The sequence below is a fragment of the Tachypleus tridentatus genome, unplaced genomic scaffold, assembly GCF_004210375.1.
Source record: "Tachypleus tridentatus isolate NWPU-2018 unplaced genomic scaffold, ASM421037v1 Hic_cluster_2, whole genome shotgun sequence".
NCBI lineage: Eukaryota > Metazoa > Arthropoda > Merostomata > Xiphosura > Limulidae > Tachypleus > Tachypleus tridentatus.
Window position 1 is genome coordinate 25275503 of NW_027467782.1, and position 18212 is coordinate 25293714.

An 18212-nucleotide genomic window follows, 5' to 3' on the forward strand; every position below is an offset into this window, starting at 1 on the left:
ATTATCTGTTATAGCCGTTCGGTTACTCCCGAAGGACAAGGCGCTGAGGTCATGGTAGCATTGCAAAACTGGATCAAGTAATAGACAATTTACCGACTTTGTTCGGTGAAGTACTCGTGTAATGTGCGTTCTGATTACTGATTTACAGCATATAATGGTACATTTCACAACGTTCACACAATGTTACATAACAACGTTGATTATTCGCTATGAAGTGACTGCATTTTGACGATTTCATAACAGCGTTATGGTATAACGTGACCAAATCACAACCAAATTGTGGCGACACATGACGTTGCAACTCTCATATATGGGACACTGGACATTACTTGGTTAAGAGGGGAAAACATTTCATTCTGAAATTCATTCCTAATTATGTAACATCAATGTGGCGCCCTCACCCCCGACGCTGCGCCCGAGGACAGATGTACACCCTTGCCCCCCTCTACTTACGCCACTGGCGAACGTGTAATCTTTTTAACCCAAAAATCATGAACGTTAGAACTTTCTATTTAAAACACCAATAAAAAGTATTTTAATTAGTAAAGAAAAATCCCACCAGGAATAATATATTTTTGTGTAGTAATCCTCCATATGAAACAAGCATCTCAACGTTACTTGTTTCAGATTACCCTTAGTAACTACAAGCACTTCTCATTACTTTCGCCCGGCATGGCCATGTGGTTAAAGCACTCGACTCGTAATCCAAGAGTCGCGGGTTAAAATCCTCGTCGCACCAAACATGCTCGCTCTTTTAGAAGTGGGTGCGTTTTAACGTAACGGTCAATCCCACTATTCGTTGTTAAAAGAGTAACGCAAGAAATTAGCGGTAGGTAGTGATGATCAGCTGTCTTCCACCTACTCTGACACTACTAAATTAGGGACGACAAGCGTAGATAGCCCTCGAATAGCCTCAAGCGAAACAAAAACAAATATTGATTTTCATACTTGTATTTTGTAAAATTATAGTATATATGTCGATGTGTTTCTTAGTGAATACCTGGATTTGCTGTGATTATAGTATATATACCGATGTGTTTCTTAATGAATACCTGGATTTGGTATTATTATAGTATATATGTCGATGTGTTTCTTAGTGAATACCTGGATTTGGTATACATATGTTGATGTGTTTCTTAATGAATACCTGGATTTGGTATAATTATGTTGATGTGTTTCTTAATGAATACCTGGATTTGGTATTATTATAGTACATATGTCGATGTGTTTCTTAGTGAATACCTGGATTTGGTGTACATATGTTGATGTGTTTCTTAATGAATACCTGGATTTGGTATAATTATGTTGATGTGTTTCTTAATGAATACCTGGATTTGGTATAATTATGTCGATGTGTTTCTTAATGAATACCTGGATTTGGTATAATTATGTCGATGTGTTTCTTAATGAATACCTGGATTTGGTATTATTATAGTACATATGTCGATGTGTTTCTTAGTGAATACCTGGATTTGGTGTACATATGTTGATGTGTTTCTTAATGAATACCTGGATTTGGTATAATTATGTTGATGTGTTTCTTAATGAATACCTGGATTTGGTATAATTATGTCGATGTGTTTCTTAATGAATACCTGGATTTGGTATAATTATGTCGATGTGTTTCTTAATGAATACCTGGATTTGGTATAATTATGTCGATGTGTTTCTCAATGAATCGTTTCGGTAATCCAATTAGGTATTTGCTTATGTATTTGACATAATAATTGCAGGATGACAAAAGTGAAGTTATTTATTTCTAAAATTTTAATGTATTTGTTTGTTTGACATTATGCCTTTTTATGAAGTGTCCATTATTACTATTTTTTGCATCGATGTTTTTTTTTAAATTTGAAAATTGGGGTTTCATCTTATATCTTTACAGAATTGCTTTGTTTTTCTTTAGTAAATGTAAGACTCAATATCTTGGTATAATAATTTTTAGCCATCAAAATACTTTGATTTTACGAATTCATGTTCATTCCAACATAAATCTATTTATTGAATATTATTTGTGTTACATTAACATGAATAGTACATAGTATTTCTGTAAATATTGCATTCTTTTTGAAGTTTGATTTAGTTATTAATATTTTAACTTCAATTGCATTATAACACAATTTTATATAAACTCGTTTTATAGTATTTGTCTGTATTTGGAAAGATTATGGAAACAATATATATTTACATAAGTATAATATAAATGGTAAAACAACATGCGCAAACTTAAATGTCTTTGTAGTTTTTCTTATATGAATGAAAGCAGCGAGAAAAAGGTTAATGGCATTGGTTCACTTCAATATATTTACGTACAAAATTATACGTACGTATTATAATGTACACCTGACGAGCCTCTGTATTATTTTGCGTTGTTGTTTTGATTAAGCACAAAGCTACAATGGGCTGTCTGTGGTTTGCCCACCACGAGTATCGAAACCCGGTTTTTAGCGTTTTAAGTCCGCAGACATACCGTTGAGTTACTGGGGAGGCGTTTATTTTTTTATTTTTTGCGATGTTGTACAAGTTCAAATAGCTGGAACTTTTAATTTTAATTTGAAAGTTAATTTAATGTGAATGTGTATCAAATTTATAATAATTGCCAACAAGATTCATATACACAAATAATATTAACTTCTCTATCTGGCATGATAATAACTTTCAAGTTGATATAGATGCAGTTCACTTAACGAGTAAGCTAGCTAACTCTTTTATTCGCTGGACTCACGCCGTTTACAAGCTGACTTTTAACCGCGGAAAATATCTAATGTCCTCGTAAAAATACTATCGTCTAAAGTTAAATGGTTTGTAGTGTTCGACATCTATGAACGTTCTTGGTCAAATATAGGTAGTTTTTTTCGATTAATAAGCGTTTATCACAGTTATCAGTTCTGAGGTTTATAGTATACTAACTGTTGCAAACTAACAATATATGCTATTTCTCAGCGAGTTTGATGACTATCTTTTATAATCATTTGACAAGGTTCTAGAAATTTCAGTTGGCAACAATACTGGCTGTCACTAGAATTTGAATACACATATCTGCAATTGATGATTCTTTACTCTAAAATCTTCTACAAATTTATAAAATAGAGGAGAATTTCGCAATACATATTTAACACAAGAAGTGGCGTACATTTCTAAATATTAATATATATTTAACTAAAACAATCGTTCATATTAAAATAAATATATGTTAATGAAATGCCGTTACAATCGAAACTACGTGAACTAAACCCAGGGTTTGTTTGCTTGTTTTTGAATTTCGCACAAAGCTACTCGAGCTAATCTGTGCTAGCTGTCCCTAATTTAGCAGTGTAAGACTGGAGAGAAGATAGCTAGTCATCACCGCCAACTCTTGGGCTACTCTTTTACCAACGAATAGTGGGATTCACCGTCATATTATAATCTGGAATCGAGCCCACGACCCTCAGATTAAGAGTCGAGTGCCTTATTCACCTGGCCATGCCGGGCCCAGATTTTGGAGATGACATTGTTTAAGGTACTAGCAAATATTGTTTCCAATAATTATGGCCTTTTTGAGTTCTTCTTTATTCATCATCTAGTAACCTAAAGAAAATAAAAGAAATCTATAACATTAAATAGTTGGTCAAAATCATAAATTTGGCGAAGGAGAACAATATTATTCACACACTTAAATAATCTAGGTAACAAAATGATAAGTTTAAAATGACTAAAAGACTTTATAAATATTTCTCCTCGGGAAATATGTACGTAGTGCTGTGGCGACATATAACTGATAAGTAAATAAATATTTATATAAACAATCCAGTTATGTTGCGTGTATAAAACATTTTAATATACAATGTTTGGGATTAAAAACAACTTAATCCTTATCGTGATAGTAACACATATTTTGATTACTTAATTATCAATTTATTTGATTTACTGAAAATCAGCGTGGGATGTTTGCATATTTTATAAACAAAAATAATGCAGATTGCATAGTGTTATGGAAGAAGAAATAGTATCTGACCCTTCAAGTCACGCACAACACGACCAAAACACCTATAATATTTTAATGCATAGTGTTATTTAATCAACATCAATAATTCTTTGAATAAATACGAAATGTCCAAATTATCTTAAGAAAAATGCGTGGAAAATTATTTTTAGACAAGAAAAAAAAAAGTTGTTTTTTTCTAATGTGCAAATGCCGACGTTCAGAAGGGGTGTATTGAAATCAATGGGTATTTCGGAAATTACGGAATTAGCTAGCAAGCACATTTAAGCCCTCCTGGTGGCACAGCAGAATGTCTGTGGACTGACAACGCTAGAAACCCGTGGTGCGCAGTACACAGATAGCCCATTATGTAGCTTTGTACTTAACTTCTATCAAGTTAAAATCACACCTTTTATTATTATTGTATGTGAGAGGGTGTAGAGGGTGTGGACAAATAAAATAAAATAGCATTAACCGATTGTGAAGTATGACTAAACGTTTAGTGCTGAAACGTTAATGACAGAAACTGGTATGTTGTTAGAGTAATAAAACAAAGAATAAATTAGACCTTTTCATCAATTTTTCTCCAGCTTCACTGAAATTTACAAGTGAAACATTTAAAACAACCTGTTTGTCTGCGAAATAATGTTATTCAGACACCTAAATTAATGATGAGTAACACGGTCTACAAAATATAATTTAAATCAAGCAAACAACAAACATTCCGCCCCGATAGGACCCGGCACGGCCAGGTGGGTTAAGGCATACGACTCGTTATCTGAGGGTCGTGGGTTCGCGTCCCCGTCGCACCAAACATGCTCGCCTTTTCAGCTGTGGGGGCGTTATAATATGACAGTCAAGCCCACTATTCGTTGGTAAAAGAGTAGCTCAAGAGTTGGCAGTAGGTGGTGATGACTAGCTGTCTTCCCTCTAGTCTTACACTGCTAAATTAGGGACGACTAGCGCAGATAGCCCTTGAGTAGCTTTGCGCGAAATTCAAAAACAAACAAACAAACCGCCCCTATAGGCATAGAACATGAGGTTTAGGTAATTCATTTTCTTTTATCTTTATCATGGGTTCGATTCCCCTCGATGAACTCAGCAGATGGCCCGATGTGGCTTTACTATAAGAAAACACATACGCATCACTGATAGCCCGTATTTTTAAGAAAACAAGAAAGCAGCAAATGTTTTGAATTTCGCACAAAGCTACTCGAGGGCTATCTGTGCTAGCCGTCCCTAATTTAGCAGTGTGAGACTAGAGGGAAGGCAGCTAGTCATCACCACCCACCGCCAACTCTTGGGCTACTCTTTTACCAACAAATAGTGGGATTGACAGTAACATTATAACGCCCCCCACGGTTGAAAAGGCGAGCATGTTTGGCGCGATGGGGATGCGAATCCGAGATCCTTAGATTACGAGTCGCACGCCTTAACGCGCTTGGCCATGCCGGGCCTAAAAATAATTAAACATGCCATTATTGATTAATTTTTCTAATTACTTGTCATTTACTACCCAGTGGCTCAGCGGAATGTTTGTGGACTTACAACGCTAAAATCCGGCTTTCGATAGCCGTGGTGGGCTGAGCACAGATAGCCTATTGTGTAGCTTTGTGCTTAATTCAAAACAACAACAACGACAAACTTGTCATTTAGGTTTTATTGCATATAACGTAACTACTTTTTATTTGAATTAATTTTGGTAAAATTAATAAAAAATAAAGTGGTTGCAAAAATTATGAAAAATGTGTTAAAAAGTGGATTACTTAAACATTTGTTAATTTTAGAAAGCATATTCATTTTTCTTTTCGTTTTTGTAAAGTGTCGCTTGTTCTTAGCTAAATTTGATTGGTTATACTACATTGTTCTATTCTGCGATATTGAATTGCGGTTGCTCAGCAAAATAGAACGTTTTTAACCGTTTTGGGAGAATCATTTAAACGTAAGTACTCTTAGTTATCTATAATAACATAATTTCGAGAAATGCAGAAAACTGTTGGTAATATCAAAAGCTTTACCATCCTTTTTACGTTTTTGAAAATCCAGAACTTTTATTAAGCTTTTGTGTTTTTAATTTAGTGATTTATTGAGTTTTAAGTTTACGCTCTTCCAAACATTAGGCTTAAGATGGCTAATGTGATTAGAAAAAGCTTAAGAAATGGACTACAAAAGGTTCCATCAAAAATTGTAATGTAAGTATGTATGATTCACATAATTATGTTTGATTTATATTAATTTGAAAAAAAGTAGGCTACTATGTTTCACCAACACATTTTTCATTTAACTATAATGGTATGAATTAACAGTGAATTTTTATTATGCATAAAAAGCGCTTCGTACGTTATAAATGATGCATCAAACAATCAAACTGCTTTCTGGAACACGTTCTCATTCTGCGGTAAGCTACAGCTACTACTCTGTAGGTAGGAATTTTATATCAACTACAGAACTTCGTGCTTATCGTGTATGAATTAGCTTATCATTTATCCATGAAAAAAAATTCAAGTAAGTCTGGTGCTGCAAAGGAGAATGTGTTGAATCAAAAACAAGAAATCAAACGAAAGTACAAAAACGCTTTGGAATCGGAACATTCTCAATTACCATTTTGCCTACTCTCCAATGCAGCTTTATCGAACGAGGCGTTTGTTCCTGGCAAACTGAAGAGACACTTGGAAACAAAGCATTCAGCTGTGAAGGATAAACCAAAAGATTACTTCAAGAATCTCGCGGCTCAACAACATGAGCGATCAAGGAAGCTTGTGAAACAGATGAAGCTGCCCGAAAAAGAATTGATTGCAAGTTATAAGGTTGTTCAATTGTTGGCAAAATGCAAGAAAGCGCATACGGAGGCCCAATCAGTCATTGTGCCAGCGTAAGCAATCATTGTTGAAACTATGCTTGGAACGGATGCTGCCAAAAAGGTTAAGTAAGTTCCACTGTCCAATGACCCAATTTCGCGCAAAATTGTAGACTTATCGTTGGATTTGAAGGATCAAGTTTGCGAACACGTGGAAGCGCCTGAAGATGAATTGTCTCTGCTCTGGTCTCTTGAAGTTGATGAATCTTCTGACGTTAGTGGAAAATCTCAAGTTCTGACTTTTGTTCGATTCATAAAAGATGGAAAATCGAAAACGAATACTAATTTTGCAAAGATTTAAAAAGTACAGGAAAGGCCAAGACATTTTCGAGTTGGTGAATGAAAACATTTTGCTCTTCAAATTACATTGGAATAACTGTGTCAGCGTTTGCACCGATGGCTGTTCTTCAATGTAAGGTAAAAAGAAGGGATTCGTCATTCTGGTGCGCCAACAAAATCCAAACATTAGGATTGTTCACTGCATGATTCACAGAGAGGTGCTCGCCTCCAAATCTTTACTGAAAGATTTGCAGTCTGTTATGAATCAAGTTATTCAAGTAGTAAATTTCATCAAGTCTCGGCCACTTTAGTCTCGACTTTTCTCTCTTCTCTGTGAGGCGATGGATTCACACTACAAAAAGCATTGTTTTTTGTTTGTTTTTGGAATTTCGCACAAAGCTTCTCGAGGGCTATCTGTGCTAGCCGTCCCTAATTTAGCAGTGTAAGACTAGAGGGAAGGCAGCTAGTCATCACCACCCACCGCTAACTCTTGGGCTACTCTTTTACCAACGAAAAGTGGGATTGACCGTCCCATTATAACGCCCCCACGGCTGAAAGAGCGAGCATGTTTAGCGGGACTCGGATGCGAACCCGCGACCCTCAGATTACGAGCGCATGCCTTAACGCGCTCGGCCATGCCAGGCCTACGAAAAGCTACTGTATCACACTGAAGTTCGGTGGCCTTTGAAAGGACAGGTGTTAAAGCGTCTTGTCCAACTAAAAAACTGAAGTAATTGAGGAAGCAGGTTTTGAATTTTCTTTTCATGATGAGATCTTGTGGCTGAAGGTTCAATTTCTCTCTGACTTGTTTGACAAATTAAATTCTCTGAAGTAAAGTCTCCAAGGACCATCTGAAAACATTATTACTGCAACATCCAAACTGAAGGCCTTCGATGAAAAGTTGACGCTGTGGAAGAATAAGATCTCGAAAGGAGTCCTTGATTGTTTTCCTTCCATTAACGAATGTCCCTCAAATTTTGAACACATTAAGCGATCTACAGTCCGCACTAAAACATTACTTCCCGTCACTTGCTATCGATGAATATAACTGGGTGATCTATCCATTCGGAATCAACGAGACAACAAATCTTACAACTGAGGAGGAAGAACAGCTCATTGATTTACGAAACGACAAATTTTATCAGTCATTGTTTCCCGAAAAGAGCTTGGATGAGTTTTGGATCTCCATTAAAAATTCATATCCTGCAATCAGTTCAAAAGCAGTTGAAGTTCTGCTTTCATTTGCATCTTCGTGGTTTTGCGAAATTGGATTTTCAGCATTGACTGAAATTAAAGCCACAAAGAGAGAGAGGCTTCTTATAGTCGATGATCAAATGCGAACTTGTTTGTCTATGTTAGAGCCTCGCTTCAATTTTATTTGCTCTCGGAAGCAGGCACAAGCGTTACATTGAAAATGTGTAAAAATAAAAAGTGTTAAATTTTCTGTTATACCACAAAATCGTTAACAAGCCTTAGAACAAAATCACGGCCAAAGCAAGCGATATTAATGTCATCTGCACATGACAATACTATCGCTTGCTTTGGCCGTGACTTTCGTTCTAAGGCTTTAACTCTGCCGTATAACGTGTACCTAAAAAAATCGTTAAGGCTTTCCAGGTTTGCCGCAAAATTTTCAGCTTGTCCTAGTTTGCCGCAAGTCAAAAAAGGTTGAGAACCCCTGCTTTGTACAATATAAATTCATACTTTCATTTAGCTTTTACTGGAAATTAGTTAAAATACATTTTAACCTTGATATAGTTTAGTGACATGTTTGTTTGAACTAAGATTTCCTTTTATTTTGTTTTAATAAAGCAGACAGCAGCAGCTCCATACATAAAATGCCATAAGTTTTTATGAGTGATCCAAACTAAGTGTGCATGTAAAAGTCATTCACTGGAGTACAAGGTGATTACAAAGAAAGTGCCACAGCTCAGCACATTATTTCTCACAAACAGCATGGGATAGGAAGTTGAAATTGTACAGGGTTGTAATGAGTATCATGTGAAAGGAAGGTCACTTTGATTCATTTCTGATTGGTATAAATGGCTCTTTCGATTGCAGTGTAGTTCATTTAACCAACATGAAATTGACAAGTTTACAGATAGATGAGCTAGTAAAGTGTAATTACACAATAGGCTACAACATTAAAGCAGTACTGAGGGAATTACAGAGTGCATAACATCTGCAGAGGGCTTTATTCCAGTATTGTTGTTGTATAATTATAAAAGAAATACAAGGAGATAGGTTGGATTTGTTATAAACCATATAGAGCTCATCAACACCTAGTTAGCTGACGCTGTTGCTGAGGTCTGAAAAAGTCAGCTCAAGTACATATGGATGCAGCAATGGATGTTTTGTTACCCTGTGTCAGGATTTGGCAACTTCAACTGTTCAATGAGCTCTTTAGTCAGCTTTGAAATGTTTCCTGAAATGCTGTATTATGTTTAAAGATTTAAAAAAAATGAATTTAACCATTGTTAATTATATAAAAGACTGGGAGTTATTGAACATTTTCTTGCCAATGTGGTATTGACTGATGTAGCACATTTCACTCATTTTGAAATTGTCAACACATTCAACTGTATTATCTGGTTGGAAACTAATCCATATATAACATTTCCTAAACACCTTCATCATACTAAGATGACAGGGTGGTGTGGTTTTTACAACTGACTTTATTACTAGATCATGACATTTCTGATACCCGTCAGCATGTGAAATGCAAACGTGTACATTTCATGCTGCAGGGTACTGTGCAATGAACATAACTAATGTTAGTTTCATCGACAGAATGTGGTGGAAATTATTGTTTTCATGCAGAATGGTGATTCTTCACCTATTGGTAACTAGTTGGAACATATCTTGCAGGAACCTGTTAAAGGCAGAATAATTTCACATTTCTCTTCTTGTGAGTTGCCAACTCATTCAATGGGCCTGACACTAGTTAACTTCTGTTTGTGGGACTGTCTGAAATTGTACATATATCATGCGGACTCAAAGATACAATATTCTGGGAAGTGGCCAGCATACCAAATAAGATTTGTGAACTTAATATGATGTTCATTGTTACCTTAATGCAATGCATTCTGGGTGCTAGGACAGCACATTTTAACAGTTGTTATTATTGATCAGACATTATGTGGTGCTCTTAATGGCATCATATGACAACTTTGGCCTTTATATCCACATAATATCCTTTATACCCCTGTGAAGTTTAACCTTCTTGTGCCATATTGGTTTTGAGATATGACATAATTACTGCAAAAAACTCTTTATAATCACAATTTCTTTTACGTATTTTGCAATTGGTTTATTATAATGTGAGAAAATATATTGGATTGTAGTGTTAAGTGCATTCTAAAATACTATAAATTCTATCAAAAGAAAACATTATGTGGTTTGATTATCTGATATTAGTAAAGAATGATGAAATTTTGACAACTTACGCATACTAATAAATCTAAATTTATGTTACTTTCCAATTGAGATAAGTCCATTTGTTTCTTTGGCAATATTGTAGGTACTTTGAAAATACATTGCTGATATAATGTTGCTTGTCATATATAGTTATAATAAATGAAACTTGATACCTTCCTGATTCAGACATTGCTGTCAGAAATATTTTAAAGTTGGAGAGAAAAATTGGATGTCCTGTTTTTATTGATGGTAGATAACAGAGTTGGAAAGGTTTATAACTTTTTCCAATTTTATAGGTATAGCGATATATTCAAATGCTGGTATTTTAAGTTGGCATTTAGTTTCATCAGCATAAGAGGCCTTAAAGTCTTCACATGTGTATAAACAATGTGTGTGTGTTTTCTTATAGCAAAGCCACCTTGAGCTATCTGCTGATGTAAATCCATAGACTTACCATTGTACTAGTGGGGTGTGTGGAAAATGATCCTTAAAGAATGACAGTATGAACATTAGTGGATTCTAATGGTCAGAAGTATAGGTTGGTTGGTTTCACCTAACCTGAGCCAGCTTCTGCATAGGAACAAGTTTTGTAATCTTGATTTCAATTTTTTTTATTGGAACTGAGTACTGTTTACGTGTAGATGGTATTGGAGTGTTTGGATTTTGGCTGAAGGCTAAGCATGTTTGCCATTATCAAAGGAATGACAACAAAGAACAGCACAGCTGATAAGGTATTGGTCAACAAAGTCACAGTGAAGCCAGTGGACTGAGAAAGTTCACAGACACTGGGCATATACATTCCATGGATGATTCGATTATGAGTACATTTGAACCTACATACCAGTATCACTTGACAGTAGTAGTCTGTTGATTATTCCACCCGAAAGATAGATTTTTGAGAGGAGTGTAATAGTTATAACCTGGCAGTTATAACTTTTTCAACCTACACACTAGACTGACCATCTGATTAATAGGTATTCACCCAATTTTGTATTTTTAATCTGTTCTTTTACTGTTTAAGATCAAATTTTTGACCATTTTGGCTGTCATGTTCTCAAACTAGTCAGTGAAGTGAAGTTCCTTAGTGTGCTGAAGCTTTATAGTATTATAAAACTATTATATTTGTTTGGCAAATAACAGTGGACATCCAGCACTTTCTTTTTGGTAATGAACTAGATTTTCATATTGACCCAAAGACACGTGGATCCAGCCTGACATTCCACCTAGTAAAATCTATGCTAAAAGATGCATTGCCAGGTCATTCATTGGACATTTGGGACCTAACTGATTCTGAAGTCTGGAGACCAAGCAGACCTAAGAGCCTTACACCTTATTGGACAGAGTGGCAGAATCCACTAATGATTAGCTAAGCACCACCTTTGTACCAGTGGTGCAGACATGGCAGTCAGCTTCCAAAACATTGTTATCAAGAAAGATGAATGGTAGGCCCTTCAGTATCAAGAACCCTCTCCCTAAGTGTCTTATCATAATGTGTCTATAAACAATGAGCCACAAGTAGTGTACGTGCATTGGTCTGTGCAAAATATCACTATATCTCTAAGCCAGAGAAGCCCTGTGAGAGTTGAGGTTGTCCTAAAGGACAGCTGAATGTTGGGTGGCAGAGAAACACGTCTTCCAGAACTCAGTACCACAAATAACAAATACCACACCTTTGGAATCATTGTTGCTAGTAGCCAACAAACTGTGAAGATCTTATTGTCAGTAGTGTCATCAATAACAACAGAGGGATAAACAAAGGGATCACTGGACTACTGGCAGTGTTAAATATGAGGCCAGTGACCAAGAGGTTCTGAAGATTGCTTCAATTGCAGATGATGGCTGACTTGTAAATGAAACCATCAACATTCATTGCCATAGTCCTGACAGTGATGCAAGTTCAATTTTTTAAAGTATGCACGTCAGGAAATATCCACAAAAAGCTTGGACCATGTATAACTGCAAATATCTACTGCAGTAACACCACCAGCTGCTGACAGAGCTGGCTTAAGCCAGCCAAACTTTAGACTGAGCTAGAGAAATAATAAAAGACACCACAGCAGCCAAGTGGTGATCCACTGCCACTATAGAGGGTGTGATGTTGGATATGAAGTGTGACTGATGAAAGTTAGACCTAATTTCTGCTGCTTAGGTTAGTATAAATTTTGCCCATGTGCAGGAGGTGGACAAAAAAAAGTTGCCTTTTTAATTTGTTATATCTTTTATTAGATAACAGAAAAATATCTAAAACGTACGTTTTTAGAACACACTTGATGAGATCTGTTCAAATATGATCTTAAATCCTAATTTTAACAATTGTAGGCAACTAGGAATAAGAATATCTAAGAAACTGTAGCAGGGTGCACATCACTTCTTATGATAAAATGTCACAAAATCATAAAAGTTCAGGTATTTACAAAAGCCATGTAAAATTAGGATTTGATATCATATTTGAAAAAATAGCACATTCTAAAACATAGTTTTTACAAATTTTTCTATTATTTATTAAAAGACATAACAAATTAACATTTTAAAAGGGGCAACTTCTTTTGTTCACTCCCTGTATGTGTATATATATATATATATATATTTAATTGAGTGATATATAAGCATTGTGGTATTTTCTCTTTTTATTATTTGCTTTTTCTCTTCTGATATATTGTTTTTGGTATTTAAGAATGAGTAATTGATTAAAGTATACATAATTTGCAGTGGCTGGCTAGTGGGTTTGATTTATTTGGTTTTATAATGTAAACATACCAATTTCAGTACATATGTCCCTACATTTTTTTATTATAATCATTATGTTAGTACTGAATTTCTTCAAAAGATTAATTTGTTTAGTATGTATTATTAAGTGTTATTTTATATATACTTTTAAATTTTTTTAGAAGTAATTTTATTTAATGTATAAAGGCTTAATTTTTGATCTAATGCTGATTTGTTCTTCATTTGTCATAGAGCAAAAGAAGTTATTAATTTATCTATCTTTATTTCATTTAAAGAATAGCTTCCTCTTATGTCATGAGTTGTTATTCAAGGGTTATTTTGCATTTCATTGTTTGCAGTTTTATGTATTATTCTTAAACATTATTTTTCATTGTAACTATACATTAAATGTATATTATTTAAATCATTTTGTATTGAGATTGAAATTTGTATTTTCTGCTATGTTAAAATTTATTTTGTATAATCATTATGGAAGGGTTTTCTTTATTGCATTTCTTTGTTAAAAGTTTCTGAAGTGTTCATTATAGGGTTTATATAGTTGTTCTGTACTTTGGTGGTAAATTTCTGTGTTGTAAGGCGTGTTAATAAAATTATGATATTGAATTCTTTTTATGGAGAATTTTAAAATTAGGATGGTGTATTGAGTTCTTTGTCTAAGGGTTGTGCTGTCTTTGTCATAAGTGTTCACAGGAATGGTAAAAACTTAACACACTGTGTAACCATGGTTCAACTTTGAATTTTATTTTTTTGAAAGTTAAAATTATCTACTAGTTTGAAGACAAGCCTGAATTAGGGGAGAGAGAAAAATATTGTGTGTACAAATAAATACATGTAATTTAAAAACAACAAGGAATATGCCAGTATGTTGAGACTGTCCTATCCACTGTACTAAACCCTAAAATAATAACAAAACACTCAAAGCCATCCCTTATTATTTAGATATGTAATGTGTCTTCCTTTAACTTCCTCAGATTAACTGCATGTACTACATCTGAAAGCAATCCTTTTGAGAGGTCAGCTACCCTGTTAGAAAAATAAAGTTGTCTTAGTTAAAGACAACTGTTACGTTTATAATTTCCCTTAACAGTCTTAAACACCTCAATCAGTATTTGACATAGTATGTTTTTGAATTTATAATTTGTTCTGTGTGTGTGTGTGTTCATATATATATACAGGTAGGTAATTTGATGTTGTTTAAGTTATCTTTCTCCTTACCATTGTATTGAGCTCACACCTATTCTGCTCATGGTGTAATGAGCCTCTTGATGAATCTGATGTTGCCTGTAAAGTGAGAAATATTGAGTTTAAACAGTCTGGTAGATAGTTTAAGCTCAATAAAATGATGATACTTATTTTTGTAGAAGAGACTGTTTATTGTTCCTTGGGCAAGTATACACACGCAATGTTTGTGTTAGTGAATTAAAAAGGATTGTTTGTTTGTAGTTATTTTGAACCCAGTCTTTTTCTTTCATGAACTCAGTTACTAAGAGATTCTGTACTACTTCATTATATAAATATCTCATAGAATTTTCTATTATAAAGTTTCTGTATCCAATTTTTCTGATACTAATGCAGCTCTACTTGAACATAGTATATTATTAAAGATTCCACATAACTCACTGCATTAGCCTAAATTACACTCTAATAAAGATCTTATTATTAAGTACTGTATGGAAATCAGTTCTTATCAGTTGGAAGTTGTAAATAACTATTTATACTGATTGATTAATTAAATCTTAATTGTAAGTGTAACTCAAGATAGTTTATACAACTTCATAACTGCCTATTATTTCCAACAGTCTCTTTTTTACATTGAAATTTGCACTTTTTCTGTTTTCATTTTAGGTAATATATTAAGTTTCTTTACAGATGACCTAACGACAATTATGGCTGTTTTGTTTGTTGTTATTTTCAGGAAGTTCAAGTGTCTATCATAGGTTCTATTTCTTCACATGAGAAAAGTACAGCGTTTACTCAAAGAGACTGCAGTGACTTGTCTGATAATCAAAAGTTTAAAACCATAAAACAAAGGGTATGTATTATCTATACCTGTGTATATATTTATATGTATTTGATATTTACATATAAAGCAGTGTAAGGCTGTCAATAAAATATTCAGTTCCAGACCACATAGAAGACTGAATATTGTTTGTGAGTTTGTAAAATTTTTGTATACAAATAATTATTTGTATTCACTATTTGTAATCATCATTATTTTAAATTGTATTGTTTTTTTGTATATAAATTTATATTTGTGTTAACAAAGAAAATTGTGTGTATGTCTTGTTGGCAAGTATCATAAATTTGATACCTATTAATATTTATTTAAGTTCTAAATTAAAATGTCCAGGATATTTTTGAAATCATAATGTGTAACATACATAACATAATAAATCAGAGACTTGTCCAAGATAAATTATAATATGTAACAGGAGAACTCCAACGATTGGACTGTAACAAAGAACAAGGAATAAGTGTTATATTAACACGAATTCTCTTGTTCTTTCTGTGACAAGTGATACATTAACATGACTGTCTCTTGTTCTTTCTAACAAATGTTACATAAACACGATTTCTCTTGTTCTTTGTAACTAGTGTTACATAAACACGAGTTCTCTTGTTCTTTGTAACAAGTGTTACATAAACATGAGTGTCTCTTGTTATTTGTAACAAGTGTTATATTAACACGAATTCTCTTGTTCTTTGAAACAAGTGTTATATTAACATGAGTGTCTTTTGTTCTTTGTAACAAGTGTTATATTAACATGATTATTTCTCGTTTTTTTGTAACAAGTGTTATATTAACAAGAGATTTCTTGTTCTTTGTAACAAGTGTTATATTAACACGAGTTCTCTTGTTCTTTGTAACAAGTGTTATATTAGCACGACTTCTCGTTCTTTGTAATAAGTGTTACATTAACATGAGTGTCTCTTGTTCTTTGTAACAAGTGTTACATTAACATGAGTGTCTCTTGTTCTTTGTAACAAGTGTTATATTAACACGAGTTCTCTTGTTCTTTGTAACAAGTGTTATATTAACATGATTGTCTCTTGTTCTTTGTAACAAGTGTTATATTAACATGATTGTTTCTTGTTCTTTGTAACAAGTGTTACATTAACATGAGTGTCTCTTGTTCTTTGTAACAAGTGTTATATTAACACGAGTTCTCTTGTTCTTTGTAACAAGTGTTACATTAACATGAGTGTCTCTTGTTCTTTGTAACAAGTGTTATATTAACAAGATTGTTTCTTGTTCTTCGTAACAAGTGTTACATTAACATGAGTGTCTCTTGTTATTTTGTAACAAGTGTACAAAAACAAAACTCGAGTTCTAACACTTGTTTCTTTGTAACACTTGTTACAATTACAAACAAGAGTGTCTCTTGTTCTTTATAACATTTGTTACAATTAACAAGAGTGTCTCTTGTTTAATGTAACAAGTGTACAATTAACATGAGAGTCTCTTGTTCTTTATAACAAGTGTTACATTAACAGAAAAGTTGTCTCTTGTTCTTTGTAACAAGTGTTACATTAACATGAGTGTCTCTTGTTCTTTGTAACAAGTGTTACATTAACATGAGTGTCTCTTGTTCTTTGTAACAAGTGTTACATTAACATGAGTGTTCTCTTGTTCTTTGTAACAAGTGTTATATTAACATGATTGTCTCTTGTTCTTTGTAACAAGTGTTACATTAACATGAGTGTCTCTTGTTCTTTGTAACAAGTGTTACATTAACATGAGTGTCTCTTGTTCTTTGTAACAAGTGTTACATTAACACGAGTGTCTCTTGTTCTTTGTAACAAGTGTTACATTAACACGAGTGTCTCTTGTTCTTTGTAACAAGTGTTATATTAACATGAGTGTCTCTTGTTCTTTGTAACAAGTGTTACATTAACATGAGTGTCTCTTGTTCTTTGTAACAAGTGTTACATTAACATGAGTGTCTCTTGTTCTTTGTAACAAGTGTTACATTAACATGAGTGTCTCTTGTTCTTTGTAACAAGTGTTACATTAACATGAGTGTCTCTTGTTCTTTGTAACAAGTGTTACATTAACATGAGTGTCTCTTGTTCTTTGTAACAAGTGTTATATTAACATGAGTGTCTCTTGTTCTTTGTAACAAGTGTTATATTAACATGAGTGTCTCTTGTTCTTTGTAACAAGTGTTACATTAACATGAGTGTCTCTTGTTCTTTGTAACAAGTGTTACATTAACACGAGTTCTCTTGTTCTTTGTAACAAGTGTTATATTAACACGAGTGTCTTTTGTTCTTTGTAACAAGTGTTACATTAACATGAGTGTCTTTTGTTCTTTGTAACAAGTGTTATATTAACATGAGTGTCTCTTGTTCTTTGTAACAAGTGTTACATTAACATGAGTGTCTCTTGTTCTTTGTAACAAGTGTTATATTAACATGAGTGTCTCTTGTTCTTTGTAACAAGTGTTACATTAACATGAGTGTCTCTTGTTCTTTGTAACAAGTGTTATATTAACATGATTGTCTCTTGTTCTTTGTAACAAGTGTTACATTAACATGAGTGTCCCTTGTTCTTTGTAACAAGTGTTATATTAACATGAGTGTCTCTTGTTCTTTGTAACAAGTGTTACATTAACATGAGTGTCTCTTGTTCTTTGTAACAAGTGTTACATTAACATGAGTGTCTCTTGTTCTTTGTAACAAGTGTTATATTAACATGAGTGTCTTCTTGTTCTTTGTAACAAGTGTTACATTAACATGATTGTCTCTTGTTCTTTGTAACAAGTGTTATATTAACATGAGTGTCTCTTGTTCTTTGTAACAAGTGTTACATTAACATGAGTGTCTCTTGTTCTTTGTAACAAGTGTTATATTAACATGAGTGTCTCTTGTTTTTTGTAACAAGTGTTACATTAACATGAGTGTCTCTAGTTCTTTGTAACAAGTGTTATATTAACATGTTGTTCTCTTGTTCTTTGTAACAATTGTTAC

At 33.7% G+C, this 18212-nt stretch overlaps 1 long non-coding RNA gene across 2 annotated transcripts in view; it reads left to right on the forward strand.

Annotated features, from left to right (window-relative positions):
* The first annotated feature begins 5666 nt into the window (after positions 1 to 5666).
* Positions 5667 to 18212, forward strand: part of LOC143242910 (uncharacterized) — an 85190-nt gene continuing 72644 nt past the window's right edge. The window contains exons 1-2 of one of the 2 annotated variants that reach the window (XR_013023434.1): positions 5667 to 6153; positions 15157 to 15273. This is a non-coding gene — a long non-coding RNA (uncharacterized LOC143242910). The remainder of the gene's footprint in view (positions 6154 to 15156; positions 15274 to 18212) is intronic. The other variant, XR_013023435.1, reaches the window with a different exon arrangement.